Below are 22,188 nucleotides of genomic sequence, written 5' to 3' on the forward strand. Positions count from 1 at the left end.
TAATATTTTCAAAAACATAAAAGTTGGAAATGTATAAAAATTATCTGAAAGTTTGATTATTTTCATTTAAACTTTTTAACTTTATTCATTTTGAAACAATATATTTTTAATTGAAAAAATTAGTCATTACCTTTATGCACTGTTTTTATGTCAGTTTCTGAATGACACCTTCTCAGAAAACAGAACAGTGAATCATTACAGGAGAGTCTCTGGTTACCTCAGAGAATTTTTTTGGGTGTGGGATCATGTCAAAATTGACATGCCTCCATAAAATCCTCACCATCTGGATTTTTTAAGGCTATGATTACAGATGTAATACTTTTAGTCTTTGAGCAGAAAAAAAATGCAAAGGTTTCATAAAGTTAAACAACTGACTAATTTGATGCATGCAGCACAAGGCTATGGTTGTGTTGAATTTTAATTAGAAAGATCAATAGTTTTAAGTGGAAATAATGAATCTTTCAAATGTGGGGAAAAGTTTGTAGTATTTGTATTTCTGAGCTTATTCAAACTTAAGAATGCAATAAGCCTAATGGAATATTCTGTATTTGAGTAGCAAGAAAAACTTTCCTTATGCTGTTTGAGTTTGAACCTAGAGAAGGAAAATATAGAAACCAGAATAAGCCCATTAAGAGGCATATAATCTAATAATTATTAACTAAAAGGAGTGAAAATAAAGATTTCAAATGTACAATCAATTTAGGACAATGTGAGCTATGGCATGCTGCTGCTACATGAGCATTAGAGTACATAAGATATATAAATTGGCATGCAGAGAATATGCAGTATGACCATGAAATGAAGTATAGCACACATATTACATATCATAGTATTATATATTATATTATGCACAAATATATGCATGTAAATATAAATGCTTATATCCATGCATAACATTAAAAAGTTACCGTATAACAAAAATCATTCTATAGAGAAATGTCTGTTTTAAAGTAAGAATCAATAGTTTTAAAATATAGCATCTAATGAGCAAAAAATTTATTCCTGGCATTTGAAGAGGGAGGAGACAGAAATACATACACAGATGTTTTTATGTATGTAATATGCATATATCTATACACATGCTTACAATGCATGAATGAAAACTTTGTATGCATTAATCATGGATCTTTATATAATACAAATATGCATATGGATAGATAGATTTTTATGGGTCTGTACACAAACACATGTATATAGATATTCTTAAATATATAATGTATACAAGTTGTTAAAATACCGTAGTTTTCATGAGGTGATATTTGTGAAATATGCTTTTCACAGTACCTGACCCATAGTAGACACTATGAAAATGCTTGTTTATTTCCTTTCTCCTTTTTATTATTTTTCTAGAGTGGCATGGTAGCAGGTATGAATGACCTTCATACTATTTCAAAGCTATACAACTGTAGAAGAGACTGAAAGTGACATGATAGACGACAAACCTCATTTGGCAACTTACCTGAAGACCAACCTATTTGGAAGAACATTCCATTCAGAAGCTTTGTCTTGATATAATGTTAATATGAAAGCCAAGTTGTTCAATTCTGTCATCAGGATATAATTTATACTGCAGCTAATTAAGAATGAAAAACAAAACCAAACGAAAAAATTACTACATTTTTTTCCTAGTTATGACATATTGAACTCTATTGAGGAAAATTACGAAGGTTTGATTGTTGGGTTTCACTATCATTAGGGTCATCCTATTAATGATATTCTTGGCATCTATTTCAAAATTGTTAAAATTGCCAGTGTGTTCTCTTGTGGCTTCATTCAAAGAAAGAAAGGAAAGTCTAAGATCATAAAAAAAATTATGATGGCATTGTCATAGCTATAAATTTTTGCTTAATAAATATGTGTGACTTCTTTTTCTAGCCTTGTGAAATGCTCTCCAGACTTGAAAACAGATATCAAGTTATGACTGTCACTGACATTGTGAGTAAAACCATTTAATATTTAGAGATAACTTAATAATATATAACAAGCATTGATTAAGGACTTACTATGTGCTTGGTGCTCAGAAGATAAATACAAAACAACATTCCTTCCATCAAGATTATATTCTATTTTGGAAAACTGCATGACGTCTCAGAGACATGTTCATGTCAAATGTTTGATTAGTTAATATTTTAGTTAATTTTTTAGTTAATATTTTAAAAAGATAGCTCAACGAGTAAAACAAACAAAAGCTAGTTAACTTGTGGGAACACAGGCTATTCTAATGGAACCGCCACCTGGACAGTCTCAGGAGCTGGCATGCTGCCGTGAGAGATAAGATGCTCCAGGGTCCTTGGGAGCTGGTCATTCCACCCTACAGCCCAAGGGAACAGGACACAGCTGTGTTTTGCCACCTTACCCCTAAAGTACCCTCTTATCCTGTAACACAAGACACTGCACACCCACCCACTTGTGCACCCCCTCACTACCTCATTTTCTTTGTTCTCAGTTCCCCTCCGGGAGGGAGGTCGTAGCTGTGGGCCCCAAGCTGAAGCAAGCCACAACATTAACTCTCTTAAACTGAACATATTAATCGGTTTTCATTCATGAGTATTGACTCAGGCTTTCTTGAAAATCAAGATGTAAAATATTTCCTGGATTATCACTTACAAGTTTATTATAGGGGACAGCTAGATAGTCTGAGAGAAGATTTGAAGGCAGGTCCTCCAGATCTCAGTCTGTGTTCTATACACTGAACCACGTAGTTGTCCTGCCTTTCTCCCTCCCTTTTCCCTCTCTGCTCCTCCTCCTCCCAGTCATCCCCACCATCTTAAGTGGATAAAGCACTGCCCCTGGAGTCAGAAAGACCTGAGTTTACATCCAATCTCAGACACTTAATAATTACCTAGCTGTTTGACCTTGGGCAAGTCATTTAATGACACAAATAAATAAATAAATAAATTTTAAAAAGTTAATTATAGACAGATATGGAAATTCAAATAAAAATGCTTTAAGACCAATATGCCAGGCCTCCTTATTGTTTATACATTGTGTGTATACATATGTGTGTATCACATGTAATATAAATACATAAATTCCTAGGATTATATTTTCTATATATGCATACAGTTTCATAGATTTATTCCTTATGACACTAATTATTTTGAAGTATTTTTTTGTATTTTGTTTTATTTTTCTTTAGATTTGGGGACATGATTCATCCCAGATGTTTAATAATTACAGTGCCAAGGATACAATATACCATGTGAATATATATAAAATATATTCATATATATGTAATATGTCTATATGAATATATATTAGCATATGTTCATAAATACATACATACAATATGTATTATAAACAGCATGAGAATTTATATTGCCTCTCTGGCAATGTTATTGCAAAAAAAAGTTAGAACGAATCATCTCCTCAACCAAAAAAAAATTCAAAAACATTTACAGAAACAAAATAGTTTATGAAAAATAAAACCACAAAACTGTTTTTATATAGTCCCCTTAGTATTTTGGTTCTACACATACTTTGATGAAAATATTGTTTTATTTGAATAAAGAATAAATGAAATAGTGTCAAACACAGAACAGAACATAGAAATGGAGTCAATGATAAAATATCTGTCTCATGACCCTTATCTCAGTGTGTTCAAAATATAAACATAACTTTTCCTATTGGAATTTAATAATGGAAATGTATAAAATCAGATAATTTTAGGATATTATAAGTGGAAGGAACCATAGAAAGTTATCTCATCTATCCACCTAAGTTCATATATCAGAAAATTGATCTCAAAAAAGTCACTCGCCTATTTACATGACTTTAATAAAGATATGCTATTGGAGGTCCAATATCTGACTCCTATTTTTAATTTTGTTGTTCCTTCTCCATCTCTAAATTACTTTTTCATTGTTTTACTCCCCATTCATTAATACAAAAATAGGTAATTCAGTATTTATTAGTTATCCTAATTCATGACTTTAAAGAAATCACTAGTCAAGTTTGAATTTTTCTAAATGCATAGATTTTTTTATGTGTCATTTACTTTATTTTACGGTAGTGGGGTGCTGTAGTTACTCTCAGGGTTTGAAGGATTAAATCTACCTAATAATTCTCAAATAAAACTGATTAAAGTAGAACAATCACATTATTTTTCAGTAGAATACTACTTCCATAAGACACATTTCTGAGTATCTTCAAAATAGAACAAAATAACAATAGCAAATAATAACCAATTCATTTAAGAAAAAAGAAGTAACTTCCTTTATAATATTGCATCTGCCATGTAATTAGGAATTCAATATGTTTTGCTTAAAGTAGGGCAAAAGTAAATGTGACATATTTTATAATAAATTGTCCATGGATTGAAAAACCTCTTAAGACAAAATTTAAACAAATTTGATAGATGAGCATGAAAGGTAAAAATCTGAAAATTCTTCACTTCTCCCTTCTCTGTCACAATAATAAATAACTCATAATTAATCCATAGTTCATGGAAATAGAAAATTATTTCAGATTCTTTTTGAAATACTGAAATCTAAAATGAAAAAGTAATATAGATAGATAGATAGATAGATAGATAGATAGATAGATAGATAGATATGAGAAAATTAAAGAAATTCCTTAGATTATACAGTTGACCTAAAGATGAACTGGAGTATCTATTCTGTTTAAAACCACAAGCATATTGGATAAGATTGATTAAATATGTTTTGGGTCACTGATATCTTTGAGGATATAAATTTGACTCTTTAGTCTATAGGTTTTTCATAGTTTCCATCAAAGGTATACTCAAGAACTCTATCCATATCAAAACTTTGATTCTCCCTCACTACTTCCAACTGCTGATGTCTTATTTTCCATCCCTAAATTACTTTATGTATATTTTTCATATACTTAAATATATACATGTCCCACAGCTAGATTATAAGTCTTTCAAGGGGGCGGCTAGATGGCCCAGAGGATAAAGCAGCAGCCCTGGAGTCAGGAGTACCTGGGTTCAAATCCAGTCTCAGAAACTTAATAATTACCAAGCTGTGTGGCCCTGGGCAACCCACTTAACCCCATTTGCCTAGCAAAAACCTAAAACAAAATAAGTCATTCAAGGGCAAGAACTATTTTTCTTTGTATCCCTAATGCCTGGCACGTTGTAGGTAAGAAAATAATTTTATAAGACAGTTTCATAAGAAAAAAAACCCATGAAACTGTAGTATATATATAATTCTATGAATTCATGTATATAATTGTTCATTGAAATCTCTCATACCCCATATTTTAGGTAAAAAATTTAGAAAGAAATTGTGAAATTGATTAAGAAAGAGTGGTTGTAGAGATAGAGGAATAACAATGAGAATGTGATATCTAAGAAAAAAAGATAAGAGAATATCCAAAAGTAAGTGGAATAGATTTTATTAAATAAGAAAGAGAAGTCAAAAAAAGGAGTCAGGCTAAAGAGATCATTAAATTTGAATCTGGTGATCAGAAAATCATTCTGACTTTTGAGAGGGGGAAAAATCAGTATAGTGGTATGGACAGAGGCCAGATTGCAAAGTGCTGAAGAGAAAGTACATAGTAAAGAAGTGAAGAGATCAAGTATATATTAACATTTTCAGGTTCAAGTTAAAGATTTAGAACTGTAAAGGATTCTATAATAATATAGTCATTGTATAGGTGAAGAAACACATGGAAATTAATTACCTTGAACTCAAATTAACTTATTCCAAAGAGATACAAAGATAGTTGAATGAATAAGGAGACCTGAAGGAAGGTGTTTTTAATGATAGAGGATATATGATAAAGTTTATAGTCAAATGAATAGTAGACAGATAGAACCAATATGAAAGAGATTGACTATTGAAGCTAGGTGTTTGAATGGGAAAACCTGGTAAGATATGGAGATAAAAGACTGCATTAATAAAGAATAAAGATGCTTCTCTAAATCAAAATGATAGGAAAAGATCAGTGATGGCTTAGTTAATTTCTAGAAAGTCATAATCTATATCTTATTAGTGCTAAAATGATACATTAAATACAATTACACAAAGTTGATTTGGAAACCTAACAGGTATTTATAACTGTTACTTTTCCCTGAGAAGAAGTACTGTAAGTTTAAGTGAGGCATTTATAAACTTTGAGAATTTAATTCTTTCATTTAGTTAGGGAGAGTGTATAATTAAGACCTTGAGTGTTTTAATTAAAAAGAAATTCCAAAATGACCTGCAGCACACCATAGATTTTCTATATCATTTAATTACAAGAAAAAGTGTTATTGCTTTATAGTATTCTAAGGGTATATTAACATTTCAATTACTTAGCATCTTTTTGGCATTATTAGAATTTGAAGTTGCCAAATGAAAAAATTAAAAATATTTTACGTATAAAACTTCTCCTTCAAGAGAGTATCTTGAAAGGGATAGTAGACTTACAATTCCTGATGATTAAAGTGACTTAGACAGGAGACTTGGAATGATCTTACTACTTAGAGCCAGAGAATTTAATTTAAGATTTAATGTTTTAACTATAATAAATTTAGAGGTAAGGGAACTTAGAAGTCATTTGACAGAGAAAGAAACTGAGTCTTAGCATAGTTAAATGATTTGCCTGCCATCAACAGTTAACAAGCATCTGAAAGGTTTCAAACCCATGCCCAACACTTTTCAAAAATGCCCTTAGGATCACTTTCCAAAATATTTGTTATTATATCAGAGCTGCTGAATTTCTTCTCCTCAGAATCAGTTGATTTTTAGTAACTGGGGTTATGTTGAGGTGTGACACTCTGCTAAGATTTCAATGGCAGTAAAATTCTGCCTGAGCTTAAAAAATATAACTCAACTTATATTTGACTTATTTTTGGTTTCAAAAGAAATTTTGTGTGCCTGAATTACTTATCTCTCAGTCTCTCAAAGTGGGAAAAAATGAGCCTCCATTTTTTTATATTTTCTCCAAATGAATGTCCAATTATATTTTTCATTTTCACTCAAAGCTCTTTATGAGATATGTGATAATAATTTTAAGTTATTAACATATAGAACAAAGAAAACCTAGAGAAAAAAATTTCCTCAAGATGACATTAAAAATTATTTCCTTGAAACCTGGATCATATTCAGTCAGGTCTTAGCTTTCAAATACAGAAATGCTTTCTACAAATATGTTTGGATTTTTTTTAAATAGCTTTGTTTAATTAACATTTTGAAATTGATATCTAAATCATAGGAATATTGAGTTTTTCATTTGTCCATGTATTCTTGTGTGTGTGTGTGTGTGTGTGTGTGTGTGTGTGTGTGTGTTTGTGTGTGTGTGTGTGTGTGTGAGTGTGTGTGTATGACTAAGTTCTGACTTTTTGACTTTCTGTTCCTCTATTCTACTTTCCAGCGTGTATATTACCAAAGTTTGCTGGCTTGGAACAAAAAAGTTTAGAAGAGAATTCTCAGAAGATTCTCAGGTGAGACAGTGAGATTCATTTGAAGAAAAAAAAATAGAACCAAACCAAACCAAAAAAATATCCTGCAACTTCCTTTGCTACCATTCACTAGCTGCCTTCCCCATCATTTGTTTTAACTTGAGATAGTGACTCTCCCAGGGTCACAGAGCTAGTACAAGTCTGAGAGAAGATTTGAAGGCAGGTCCTCCAGATCTCAGTCTGTGTTCTATACACTGAACCACGTAGTTGTCCTGCCTTTCTCCCTCCCTTTTCCCTCTCTGCTCCTCCTCCTCCCAGTCATCCCCACCATCTTAAGGCAGGCTTCTTAATTGAGAAGATCTCTTTGCTCCTGCAGCCTTCTGACTTTACATTCTTCTACCCTCAGATTGTCCTTTCTTCTTAAGAATGGCATCTTAAAGAAGAAACTGTTCATTCTATTTCTCTTTGCATCTACTCCTGATTCAGGTTGAGTTGTTTTGTTTTCTTGGGGCCTATCTAATATAAGTTCTTTTCATTTTGTTTTTGTTTCTTTTGCTGATTTTTTTTTATTGCTCTGAAATGTTTTAAAGGTTAAAAGGGGAAAATGTGTTTAGTGATTTTTTTCATCTATTTTATTTTACCAGAATTAAGTTTTTATTTCCTATTCTGGGAAGTATGGATTATGGCATCTCATTTTGAATGACCAAAGAAAATCCAGGCAATAGTAACATCCCTATATAAGGAAAGTTTTGTTTAATGTGGTGAAACTATAATAGTGGAAAAAACAACTATTAGAATAAATTTAAGTATAAAGAATAAGTATGAAGGAACAAATTGACTCCGTTACCTGATATCTACTATCTACCAAACTGACCTCGTGTTTATTATTGTTATTGTTTCATGATATATAAAATCAAGATAAAGTTTGTCCTTCATTTTCAAAAAGACCATCACCTCAAGGAGGTGATGCCATGGCAAGAATATGAATTGGATTTGAGGGGGGTGCTATGCTGAGTCACCAAACTCACTTTTTTCCTCCAGAGTCATCTAGATCCAATGGCCAGATATGAATCAGGATGCCTGGAGGTGACCCTGGATGTGAGGCAATTAGGATTAGTAGCTTATTTACCCAAGTGGCAAATCTCTGAAGCTGACTTCAAACTTCCACCCTCCTGACTCCAAGGCCAGTGCTCTATTGGAAGGACAGGTGGTGATAGAGTGTTAATCCTGGAGTCAGGAAGACTCCTTCCTTAATTTAAATCTAGCCTCAGACATTTACTAGTTTAGTCACTTAACCCCTTGCTCCTCAGTTTTCTCATTGGTAAAATGAAAGATAGAAGGAAATGGCAAAAATTACATTATCTTTGTCAAAACAAATAAAAAAACCCAAACAAACAAAGTGTCCTGAATCTTAGGATAATAATTTTAAGACCAAGGCAAACCATTTAACCTCTCTCTCAGTTTCAGTTTCTTTAGTTGTAAAATAAAGATATTAATAAATAATAGTATCTATCTCACTAGGTTGTTATAAGGAACAAATAAAGATTTATAAAAAGCTATAATTATTGTTAAAAATAGTAGCAATATCTAACTGGAAAACTAGTAATAAAATATAATGGAGAACTCACTTCTTAAAATAAAAAAAGAATTATATAACTTTCCTTTATAGAACATTGCTTTGATTATCTGTTTAATCCTCTATTTCTTTTTATCAATTTATCACTTGTTGTCTACAGAAATGCAGTCCTTTAGTATTATTGCAATAATAGCTCACTGCTGCAGAAGGTAAAGTTAATTCATTTGGAATGATGAGAGAATATAATTACTGAATTTGGAAGTAGGCCAAGAAATCAAATTTATTATCTCTACTCCCACAAAAAAGCTTCCATTATATTACCAAATACATCAGAAATCCAAAATGCAATGGATTAGAGAATAGGAGAAGCATTTGTTTTTATGGTGACCTTATAATGACACAAAGCAGAGTATACTATTTATTTTCATAGAGTAGATTACCAGTCCTTGGATGGTGAAGGTGGTGAGAGTGAAAGAATAATAGTTTCATGAAACACAGCTACAACAGCTTTTACAGAGGATAGAGCATTGTGTTTTGTATTCTCTTTTTGGAAACTTGCCTAATGCTCAATGTTTGCATCTACAATCAGAGGAACTAGATTTGAATTCCTCCCTCTTTTACTTACTGCTTGTGTGATATTCAGATAATCACCTACTGTACTTTCTCAGTATCATTTGTCCCCATCATCTCTGAAAATCAGGTTTATTGGATTAATTTGCTGAGTCATTATTTCAGCTCTAAATACCTTCATATAATAGATGCATTTCAATCAGGTTCCACCATAGAGAATTTATATGTGTGTATACACACACATACATACCCACATATATGTATAAACATATTAACATACATTTGGAAGAAGAAGCCAATATCTTCATTCTGTCTAAGAGAAAGCCATACTTGCTTAACAATGGTTTATTCATTTAATTACTCTGGTCTAAGCATTTGTCAGTAATTTCTTTGGGGATCAATTTGAGAATCTCTCAAAGCTTGTAGAATCTTGTGAAGCATAATAATTGCATTCTAATGCATTACTTCAGAAAGATGTAAGCTGTTCATGCCACTGGCCTCCTCAGAAGTTAAATGATGAAGTTCTGCATTCAGTGCTGTGAATTACAGTTAACTATACTTTTATAGCCTGACTATTCCAAGAGTAACTCTATTTTATCATCTAAAATTTTTTCATTGAATAAGTTTCTTCTTTTACTGTCTAATGGAACTTTTCTCCACGTTTTCTTCTTTCCTTCTTTCTTTCTTTCTCTCTCATTCTTTTCCTTCCTCCTAATTTTCTTCCTTCCTTTCTTCTTTTTTTTGTCTTCAGAGAAATATTCTTTTAATTCTAGATCTCTATTTCAAATATTTTTAATGAAAGGGATGTGAAGAAGAGAAAGATTTTTTAAATAAATTTTAAATTATTTAAAAATATTTTTCTATCTTTTATATATGAGAAAGCATGTGAGACTGTAGATGACAAAGATGGACATTAACATGGTCATACAGAAAGAATACTAAGATAAGCAGCAAAAAAACAGGTGATATTTATTTTGCCATCACCTGTTCTTACAACATTTGATGTCACTTATCCTTTACTAGATCTTATTGTACTCATATGAGAGTTTTTGTACTGGATAATCTCTAACATACCTTCTAAGATACAGTTCTGATATTCTAACTGTCAATTTTCATGATGAGATTGATCAAGGCTAAACTGAATTGATTCACAGAACTTTTCTTTTATGCTCCCATCTTCTACCTTGTTTCTTCTTAATAACACTTACTTGTTCCTGTAATGCCTGTTTAGGGTCCATTTCACAATATCATAGCTGAACACATTTATGCAAATGTTATACATAATATTCACTGTAAATACATTCATCATTTTCAAATATTAATGGGAAATGTATTACTAATTAAACCATGCTTCATAGCATACATAATTAAGGTAATATCAATTTTCTATTATAAAATTCTAGCCTTGAGAAGATTCAATTTCTAAAAAATGCCCATTGCCATAGCCTTTGGGAAAATGTACATCATAAAATACATTTTTAATTAGAAGCAGAATCAGCAGTTTCTTACAGAGTACTATTGGTCACTTTGCACAAATAGCATAACATAAGAAAGCCAATTAAAAAGTCAGGATTTTTTGTGCTTCATATATGTCCAGTCAGTAAGCTTGAGTTACGTTCAGGCAAATAGAAAGATAGATAGATAGATAGATAGATAGATAGATAGATAGATAGATAGAAAGAAAGAAAGAAAGAAAGAAAGAAAGAAGTAGATAGATAGATTGATTAATTAATTAAGGGATAGCAAATATTTTATCTATGCAAAAGTTCCTATCAGTAGACTTATAGAATATCAGAGGGTATTCAACACCATTTAGGTGAGAAAGTTCACTGGGACAACCAGAATTTAAATTCTTTAAGATTTTCTACATTAACATAAATACTTTCTATTCCACCTTAATTGTCAAGCCAAAAGATTCAATTAAATATTTTAGAGAAGATGCTCCTTACCTGGGGTCAGAGAACTTAAAAAAACAGTAGTGAAAAACAGACAGCTATTTCAATATGAATTTCTTTTGCAATCCTATGTATTTTATTTTATTAAATCTTCATTACTATTAACACTATTACTCACTATATCATGCCTCAACTACTGTCAAAATTTCTTAAATAATCTGGTATTCAACCAGTGTGACTTCAGAATGAATCAAGGAACAGATGATATGGTATTTGCTGCCTGACAACTCCAGGAAAAATGCCAGCAGAACAGAGGTCTGTATACAACTTGTATAGATCTGACCAAAGCCTTTGATATTGTTGGGCATGGGGGCTTATAGAAAATTATGCCAATATTTGCTTGCCTAGAAATTTCATCAGTATTGGACATCAATTTCATGATTACATGCATGTCCAGGGGTCTGGATAGTGAGGGATACTTTTGAGATTTCACAGTCACCAATGGAGGAAATGCCTTCACAGAGGATGAACATGACTCTAAGGTCAACTTCAAAAGGTTACAAGCCAAGACCAAAGTGGAGGGAATGTCTGTGCATGGTTTTCTGTTTGCAAATGATTGTGTACTCAATGTAGCCTTGAACCTGAGCTACAACAAAGTATGGATCAATTTTCTGCTGCGTGTGTTAATGTTGGCCTAAAGATTGGCAACAAGAAAACCTACATACTCCATCAACCAGCACCACACCATCCATAAGAGAAACTCTCAGTTATAGCAAAAGGGGAAGTTTTGACTAATATGGACAGGTTCACTTACCTTGGCATTGCATTTTCCAAGGAGGTACATGCTGATAATGAGGTTGACTCATGCATTATCAAAGCATTTGGGAGGCTCTGAAAGAAAGTATGGGAGAGAAGAGGTATTAAACTGGTACCAAACTGATGGTCTACAGAGCTGTTGTGCTGTATGCCTGTGAAACCTTGAAAGTCTACCAGTGCCATGTCAGGAAACTGAGTCATTTCCATTTGAATTCTCTTAGGAAGAATGTGAAAATCATCTTGCAGGAGAAGGTACCAGGTACTGAGGTTCTTACTTGAGTTAAACCACCAGGCATTCTTATGTTATTAGAGATATCACAATTATGGTGGTTGGCCAGTTGTTCAAATGCCAAACTTATACTCACAAGATTATTTTTTGGAGAACTCACATGGTGCAAGATGGTCAGAAAAAGCAATACAAGTACACTCTCAAAGTCTCTCTTAAGAATTTTAGAATTGATTGTGCAGCACAGGAGACACTTTACTAATCATATTGGTTTGCCCTTATCAGAGAGGGTACTGTGCTCTATCAGCAAAGCAGAATTGAAACAATTCAAACGAAAGCAGGGAGAATTGTGCAGGTGAGGAGGCTTTCATGGTGGGGGTTCATTTATCAGTGAAGAAATCATAAGATTCTGACCAAGAAAGGTTAGAAAAGGCAATAATTTTAATTCACAGGTTACTGCAAAAGAGTTACAAGTTAATTCTTAGAGTTCTTTAGGTAGACAACAAGGCAAAGAGAGTTTTTAAGAGGATAGTAAAGTGTAAACAAAGAAGAAACAGCTACAAACTTGACTGTTGAGAACATCAAAGATATTTAAGAAGGGGGAAAGGGGAGGAATAGCCATTGTGGCTGGGGTAAGTTCAACATGGATCCAGCATGGAGAAAAGGATGAACAGAGCCCTTATAGAGAGCCTAACCTAATTGCTGTGCAGAGCGAAATCAGTGGAGTGGTCAAGACATGACTCACTTGGACATGACTGGAGTCAGGCATATTTACTTGGAAGACTGTGTTAGAAAGAGGAAGAGGCATAGGGGAAAGCTTCTGAGGTTATTTCCTATTATCTTAGTGAATTTACATTTCAAAAGAAGATTAGACTAATCAATGGGGAAGAAGTCAGAGGCCCACAGAAAATATCAAACAAACATAGATAACACTTCCTTAATTTTACAGGAAAGGCTAGACAACATTTTTCTAATATTTCTCCTTCATCAAAAGGAAACAAGAAAGACTTAAGTTTAGAGATCCCATCCCAGGTATTCACATGAATTATTTGTGCCCAACCTGTGGTAGAGAGCATTCTGAGTATGTATTGGTCTCATCAGCCAAAATCAGACCCATCATACCTTGTCTCTAGAGTAGTGATTTTGTTTTTGGTCTTCTGCAATAAATAAGGATGATAACCAATTAGCTTGTACCTTCAGTTTTTTTTTGTTTTTTTTTAAACAAGCTCTGCTTCTTATTACTGTTATGTTGATTTATTTAAAATATTGATCTCTTTATATACATCCTCAAAAAATTTCTTATAGTCCCCTGCTGTCTATAAAAATGTCAATTGTTTCACTGTGGTATTATTTTATTTTCAATAAATTGACTCTCTTTATCATATCAGTCATTATTTCCTGCTGCTCAAGAGACATCATTTCTTCCAGGCAAGTAAATGTTCCTAAATTCATTTATTTGTCTTCTGAATTGTCCTTATGCTTCCTGTGTCTGGATTTGAACTCAGGACTTCTTGACTCTAAACGCAGTTCTCGATATAGTATACTATCTAGCTGTTTGCATGTAAGTTCAAGCACACATGCATATAAAATATGAAAGTGTCATGTGCATGTATGTGTCTATGCATATGTTTTGATAAAATTTCTTGGAAAACTCTTCAAAAGTAGGTAGGTTTTGATGTTAAAGAAGAACAAAATTTAATTAGGTTATAGGCATATTTATTGATACATCACCAAGTCACTACCATCAGTCAGTGTGGAGAAGCCCAACCCAAACCTGGACATAAGGACTAACTTTTTCCTGCCTCTTATTTTGTGAGTCATCTCCAAGTACCCCTTTCAAGTACTAATTAGCTCAATTTACCAGGGGATGCTTAAATGGATATTGGCCTCTCTTTTCTATTCTCTTATTTGCTCAAAAGGAGGTTTATATGAAATAAGTTATTATCTATTGAATTGTTACAAAAATGAAAGTTTAAAACTCATTTGCTTTTTTTTAGGTTTTTGCAAGGCAAACGGGGTTAAGTGGCTTGCCCAAGGCCACACAGCTAGGTAATTATTTTAGTGTCTGAGATCCGATTTGAACCCGGGTACTCCTGACTCCAGGGCTGGTGCTTTATCCACTGCACTACTACTCGTTTACTTTTATACAGTTTGTATGTATTGTACATTGTCTATATGTGTATATGTATTTGCATGTATAAATGTATTCAAAGGATGCCTAACAGTGGATAGAGAAAGTCCATTTTCAAGTTCTATCACTAAAATACATTAGCTTTGTGACATTGGTCACATTGAAGAAGAAGGAGGAGGAAGAGGAGGTGGGAAAAGAAAAGGGAAAGGGGAAGGAGCAGGAGCAGAGGCAGAGTGAGAGAAAGGAGGAAAAGGAAAAGGAAGACAAGCAGGAGAAAAAGGTCCTGGTCTTTAATTTTTCAGGATGTTTTTCACTGGGAACATCCAATTCCAAGAAATCACAAGTCAGTCTATTGTTCCCTTTATTACACACCATGAGTGTATATATACATATATATATATATATATATATATATATATATATATATATATATATGTTTATATATATATATATATATATATATATATATATATATATATATATATATATGTAGATATTTAGCTAGTTAGCTAGATCCAAGGTATTAGTATCTAAGAAAAGTTGATTATAGGGTCAATTCCTCATTCTTTACAAAGATGCTAAAAACATCAAAAGAAATAACACACCTCTAAAAATGTATGTATCAAGATTAACCAAGTAAATAGGACAGGTTAGTTTTTTAACAAAACAATAGAAATATATGCTAATTTCCTTGATGAAGATACACAAATAGACTTAGATACATAGAATGAGAATAAGAGTAAGGATCCTCTTATAGTACGAGCATTACTACTGAGATGTTTTGAGATACCAATAATAATTGGAATTATTATTAATAATCTAAATTGTCATTTGTTTGGTAAATTGCTGAAGAAATTTCTTTTACATGGGAAGTCAGATTACAGTCAATCTAACTCTTAATTTCAATGTTTCTCCATTTTTTTTTGGTAAATCTAAACATTTTAGGACTTTTATCTACAAAACCTCCTTTAAGAAAAGAAATCATCTCTCTTATCACACTCAGTTTGGATCAATGTACAATATGGAAGCGATGTAAGGACTGACAAATTGCTTTCTGTGGGTGGGAGGGAAGTAAGACTGGGGGAAAATTGTAAAACTGAAAATAAATAAAATCTTTAATTAAAAAAGAAAAAAAAAGAAATCAATTGTACCAAGCTATTAATTGCAAAATAAGTCTTTAAATGGTATTATCCTTAAAGTAATGATATATGTAGTATTTCGGAGACTTTAACACCACATGCAAAGTTAATAGATTTCCTCCCTAGTATTGACAGCAAAGAACAAAACTACTAGCAAAAAATAAGTAAAAAAGAAGGTACAAGATTTTTGTGCTTGTGAAATCTTGCTTTCTTTAAACTCTGATATTTTCTAGGTATAATATATGTAACAGGGTCAAGTTGTTTTAGTATGAAATGAAAATGATATTGACTTTGTTGCATGTGTATAAGATTGTCACAAATAAAGAGATAATGCTCTTAGAAAATTTTTTACTTCCATTATTTTAAAAATATATTCTTTTATATTGGGAACACTTCCTCCAACTTGTTTAAATTTAAACTGGTAGGCAATAAACGGTGCCTGTTTCTTCATAAGTAAAATAAAAAAGAAACTATCATAGATAATTTTTAAGTTTAGCTATTAAATCATATGATCCTATGCTTACACATTCTGTAATGGCTATGCTCAACATGAGAAATAGATTGTTTTCTATTTTCTAAAAATAATATACTCCTTAATAAGTATATATATATATATATATATATATATATATATATATATATATATATGATACAATCTAATGAATAGAATGTCAAATTTGAAGTCAGGAAGATCTCTATTCATTATCTACTTCTGATATACATGCATATATGCATATATACATTCATGAACATTCATACATTACATATACCCACAAAATACATATAGTATATGATGCTAAATAATATATGATGACAACATACTTTGTTTCATGAAATTGGAGACAATAGTAGTAATTACTAATTGCATATGCGTTTTGTGAGAAGCAAAAGATAATGAATTTAAAGCCCTTTGCAGATCTCACCCATTAATGTTAGTTATTTTGTTTGCCATTTTTTACATTTTATTACTCCTGACTTTGTTCCTTATTCTATGTATAATTTTGTCATATTCTCATCTTTTGTGCTAGGTTATAAGAAAGATAAGAGATCATTTTACATATGTATGTATATATGTATATGTATGTGTTTATGTATACATATACAAATCACCTTTAGTTTGCTTCACAAAAACAAAACTACCAAAAAACTAAGAAATGATTAATTTTTTCTGGTGTTTAATTTGATTCAATTGAATCAGGATTATTGCTTAATGAAATTTAAATTTTAGTATACATACACTCAAATATGAGTCAAAAAAGAATTATCGATTTGTGTATTTTTTTCCTTTTCAAACTTCTGATACTGTTGTTGGAGCATAGGTATCACCAATTTAAGAATGAAAGATCTTGAAAGTGAAAGAATTCACATATAGTACTAGAGTTTTAAACCACTCAGGATTTATTATATAATCCTGCAAAGTTTATATATTTAAAACCATTTCTTATCTTGAAGAGTCACTAAGCAGCTTGATGACAGTTTAAATAGTAAAGGACCAGGGCAGGTGCCTAGGGGAAAAGAAAGTGAAAAAGGAAATAGGCAGGAGACCAGGTTGAGCTGAATTTGAGAGGGAAAGGATAGACAACCATAAGGGCTGGCTTAATCCAGCCACATGGCATAGAGGTCCAAAGGGCCTAGGCCAGGAGCACTTGACATTAACTTAGGAAGAGAGAAAGATAGCCATCCTTGCAGGGTGAATGTATGGTGAAGGAGAGCACCGGCTTTTCTTCTCATTACATTAAATGCACTTCTGTAGTGGATTAGACAAGAGTGACACTTGACTCTAGCACCTGATTCCAGATATTTTTCAATAGGCAAATAAATGCTAATCTTTTCTGTCCCAAGGTGTATGACCTCTAAGTCCAGTACTCCAGTTCTATGGAAGATGATTGTCATACCAGAGCAAGCTTGACCCTTCAATGACCAAGATCAGGTCGTCTGGAAACCAGAAGCTGGAGGAGAGGGAATGAGCTGGAGGAGAGGTCATTCCCATCTTGACAAATTCAATGGAGTTCCATAGACAGACACAGACAACATTTTTCTTTTACAAAATGCGTCTCTAATCACATTTCCTAAGTCTATAACTCCCTGCACCATATTTCACAATATCTCTCATGTTCATTACTCCCTGCATCAATATTAATACTTAAAATACCAATTTTTATTTTTGTTTTGTTATTCTACATCACCAGCAAATTCAGCAAACACCAAATAAGAACATTTTTATGCTATAAAGCACCATATTTCCATTACATATATCTTGCATTTCTTTTCAGTATTACAAAATGAATTTATCATATTAGTTTAAAAAATGTTCTACTTCTCTCTTTCTGATTTTTTTGTTCTCTCTCCTTAGCTTAAAAAAACCCTAAAATAACCCTTTTTTCCTTTCTTTTCTTTTTTTGGGGGAGAGACATCATTATTAATGTTATTTTTCATCTCCCTCCCAGATTCAACACCAATTAATAAAAAAGTACACATATTTTGTATTAGCTAACAAAGGTCATGCAAAACAAATCCCCAGATCTATTTCTTTGTTTCCCAAATTATATATTAGTTTTGTAGATTTGCCAATGAATAAAATATAAAGAAATATCATTTTATTAGTTAAAAAAAGAGGTGTTCATGAACATTAGGCTTATTTCCTTTTATCGTGTAGCACAGTTCCAAAAATAAATCTATGATTCATCAGATAACTTTCTCATAACATATTGACCTTAAGTTATTTAGCAAGTTTATAATTTACTCTATGCCCCCTTATTTTTCTTGAATTCTGCAATAAACCTTTTTTTCAATCTTTTAAAAAATTAAACCAATTGTTGAAATCCATTAATTAAAGTGTGAATATTTCACTATCAACTATTATTCTAAGAAAAGTGTCACTGAGTCACAATTTCAGTTTGCTCTACACTCAGCAAGAACAGGAACTGATCTGAGGTAAATTACCTGTGTAAATGTTGAGTCAAAATCCTCATTTCCTTTTAGTCTTGGGATACATTATCTAATCAATCACAGGTTTCAGACATGTTAAAAGTCCATCGAATTGAAATGATACTGCACAAGAATCATGTTCTGACAGTTGAAGAATATTTGATCATGTTTTGAAGGACATCTATAAATTATAAAGTGTGTTGAGTAGGTAGTACTTCTAAAAACTGGAGCCATGAGAAATTCTAGCTATCACCTCTGAAAAGGAAATGCATAAAGAAAATGTATTAGGAGAATTCTCTGTTTAGACCTTTGGTTTCCTTCATTTCCACCGCCCCCTCCATTTGTCTCTCCTCAACTTTTAACCAGAAGATGACTTTGTGATGTTCCAAAGAATTTCTGAATTTTTGATTTTCCATCTTCCCATCAGGGTTCTAACATATAGAATCTCCAATTATCCCTTTGTCATGTGTGTATTCTAGATTTGAGCAGTTTCCCTTTAACTCTATAAGTACTTATGGGTTTGTGTAACTGATTTTTCAGGGAAAAGGAATGATTTGTGCAAACTGTTCTTACTATTCCACTTTAGCAAATATTCCCTAAATCTCCTTAGAGTAGCTTGACAAAAAATGTTTCATAATTTATCATTCTGATATTATCATACTAATAGGAGATTTAGCTAATGGCATTAAAAAATTATCTGGAATTCCTCAATTCTAACCACATATCTCTTGCTCTAAGATCAGAGATCAAAGAAATCTTATAAGGAAAAGGATGTTTCAGAAATAATATAAAATCTGGAGGTTAGGAAAATCACAAGGTATTCCATTTTAGAAATTCAATGCCCTAAAGGAAAAGTTTGATTTTCTAGGCAGATGTTTCCAAATTTTTCTGAACACTTGAATTTCTGAGCATTCCATAGTCCTTTGGAAATATACTTTGGGTTGTCCAGGGGCTTAGGAAGTCAATCCTTTTTTGGTGCAACATCTATTTATAGAAATTATGAGTAGTTAAAAAAAAATATATATATATAAATATAAAGTGCTTAAGTAATTTGACATGTTTTCCAAGTTTCTTTCTTAAGTTAAATATCAAACATTGTTCTATAACTTTATAAAACGATTTTTAAAAATAGAATTATTTCTGTGACTTTCTATTTGAATAAATGATCAGGATGGAGAAAAATAGAAATTTTATATCTATTATAAACTAATTAGAACATTTTGTATATTAAAGACTTAAACCAAATATTACATGTAATCCAATATAATACATAATATATCTGATGTAATTATTTAATTAATTTTATTTTTCTTCAAAGCGATTGTTACTTTAGGAAAGTGCCACCTAATATATTGCAAGTTCAATTGTTTTTGTTTCTGTAATAAAGACAGTCTAATTTGTCATTAAATAGTGTCTGTTAATTGCTTACAATCCAAAATAGAGGGAGAAAATATCCTTTTATTAGTAAAAAAAAAATATGTCATCATGATCATGATCATTAGGCTTATTTTCTTTTATACTGTGACACAGTTCCAAAAATAAATCTATGATTCATCAGATAACTTCCTCATAATGTATTGACTTTAAGTTATATATAGCAAATTTATAATTTACTCTATGTCTCCTTATTTTGCTTGAATTCTGCAATAAAGCTTTTTCCAATTTTTTAAAAAATTTAAATCAACTGTTAAAATCCATTAATTAATGTGTGAATATTTCTCTATCATCTAGAGCACTTTTGACATTAGTGTGATATTAAACAATCAAGTTGATTTTGAGGCTAGCCTCTATCATATGGCCTATGCAATTTCTCATATCAACATGAAATATTAAATGGTAACTTTAAAATGTTATTAAAATTGCATCTTTATGAATTTCAATTTCACAAACATTTATTGTTTCTACTTATATAGAATAGTGATGGATGACAGGAATAAAAGGGACAAAAAATGCAGTACATACTCTTAAGGACTTTACCATCTAATGGGTAACTATAACATGAGAGTCAATTAATATATTTCAAGGTAATGTCCATACAAATGTAGCATCTCATAACTGGAAAGGAAGAGACCAAGGAAAGAGCTACTATGTAAATAAAATTGATTCTTATGGTAAACTGTCGGTTGTTTATGATAAGAAGCAGGAAAAGAGAAATAATCTATAGTTTCCAGTATTGGTGATTGTAGTTAATAGAAATAGGAAAAAATGAGAGAAGGAAGTTCTTTTTAAAGAAGATTGATATATTTGGGTGAATATTGACTTTGAAGTGTATCCAGAAGATCTGTTGGGAGTTATCCAACACGTAATTAGAAAAAAAGGGTTTAAAATTTAGGTTTATAATTGATCAAGGTGGTAAATTTCTATGGATACAATTATTTCCATGGATATAATTGAAACCTTGACAGATGACTTAAACAAAGAAAAGATTATAAGAAGAGAAATGAATAAAAACAAAGCTAGAACTTTTAGAACATATACATGTGCTGTTTTATTATTCAGTGAAGTAAACTATTCAGTGAGTAGAGTAGTAGAAAAAGTAAGAAAGAACAAAAACAAAGCAACTGTATAAGGAAATAGAGTCAAAAAAGAAACTAATAGTCCACATTGTTGAATGCTATAGAAAGATTAAAAAAATGATGATGACAACAAAATACATTGGTTTTGTATGTTATCTTATTTTTTTCAGTTATATTTAAAGATAGTTTTTAACATTCCTTTTTTGGGTAACTTTTGGAGTTCCTTGTTTTTTCTACCACCTTCCTTTCACCTACCCTTTCCCATGCAAACAAATAATCTGATATAGATTATACATGACATTAATGTTTAACATAGTTCATATTAGATGAGAAAGAAGAATCAAAACTAAAGAGAAAAAACCCATGATAAAAATAAAAACAAAAAGTAGCATAAAATATGTATTTGAAAGAGGAAAAAAGATGTTATGTATATAATTTGACAATTATCTCATTATTTAGCTAAGTTATCAGAAGGCAATTATATGTTAAGGAAAAAATAATCACTGACATTAAAATCAGTAGATACTAATTCCAGTTCTAGTTCAGAAACTCACTGACTTTGTGAATATACCCAAATCACACAATTTGCTTAAGCCTCAGTTTTATAATTGGTAAAAGGTTTATCCTACTTCATGTGTGTATTTTGAGTAAATGACAATATAAGCTTTAATAGTATGTGTCTTAAAGATTGCAATGTTTCATTGAAAATTCCTATTTTAAAGAATTCAGTAAAGATAGCTGTGCTTCATATCTCAACGGACCAATTGATAATGTCGTACTGATTACATAATTGTCCTTAAAATTAATATATAGCTATCTGATGGCAATTAATTATAATTTTCATCATATAAACTTCTAAAACAAGAGTTAGTATAGTGTTCCACATCAATATAGCTGTGTATATAATTCATTTTTATGAAGGGAATTCCAACTAAAGTTCTAATAAACTGTGATATTTGCTGCAATTAATATAGGACTGAATATGTGTTACAACCGCCAGCACTTTATCAATTAAATATAAAATACTTTGATTAGGGTGG

Source organism: Macrotis lagotis, chromosome 1, assembly GCF_037893015.1.
Source record: "Macrotis lagotis isolate mMagLag1 chromosome 1, bilby.v1.9.chrom.fasta, whole genome shotgun sequence".
In the NCBI taxonomy this organism is placed as follows: domain Eukaryota; kingdom Metazoa; phylum Chordata; class Mammalia; order Peramelemorphia; family Peramelidae; genus Macrotis; species Macrotis lagotis.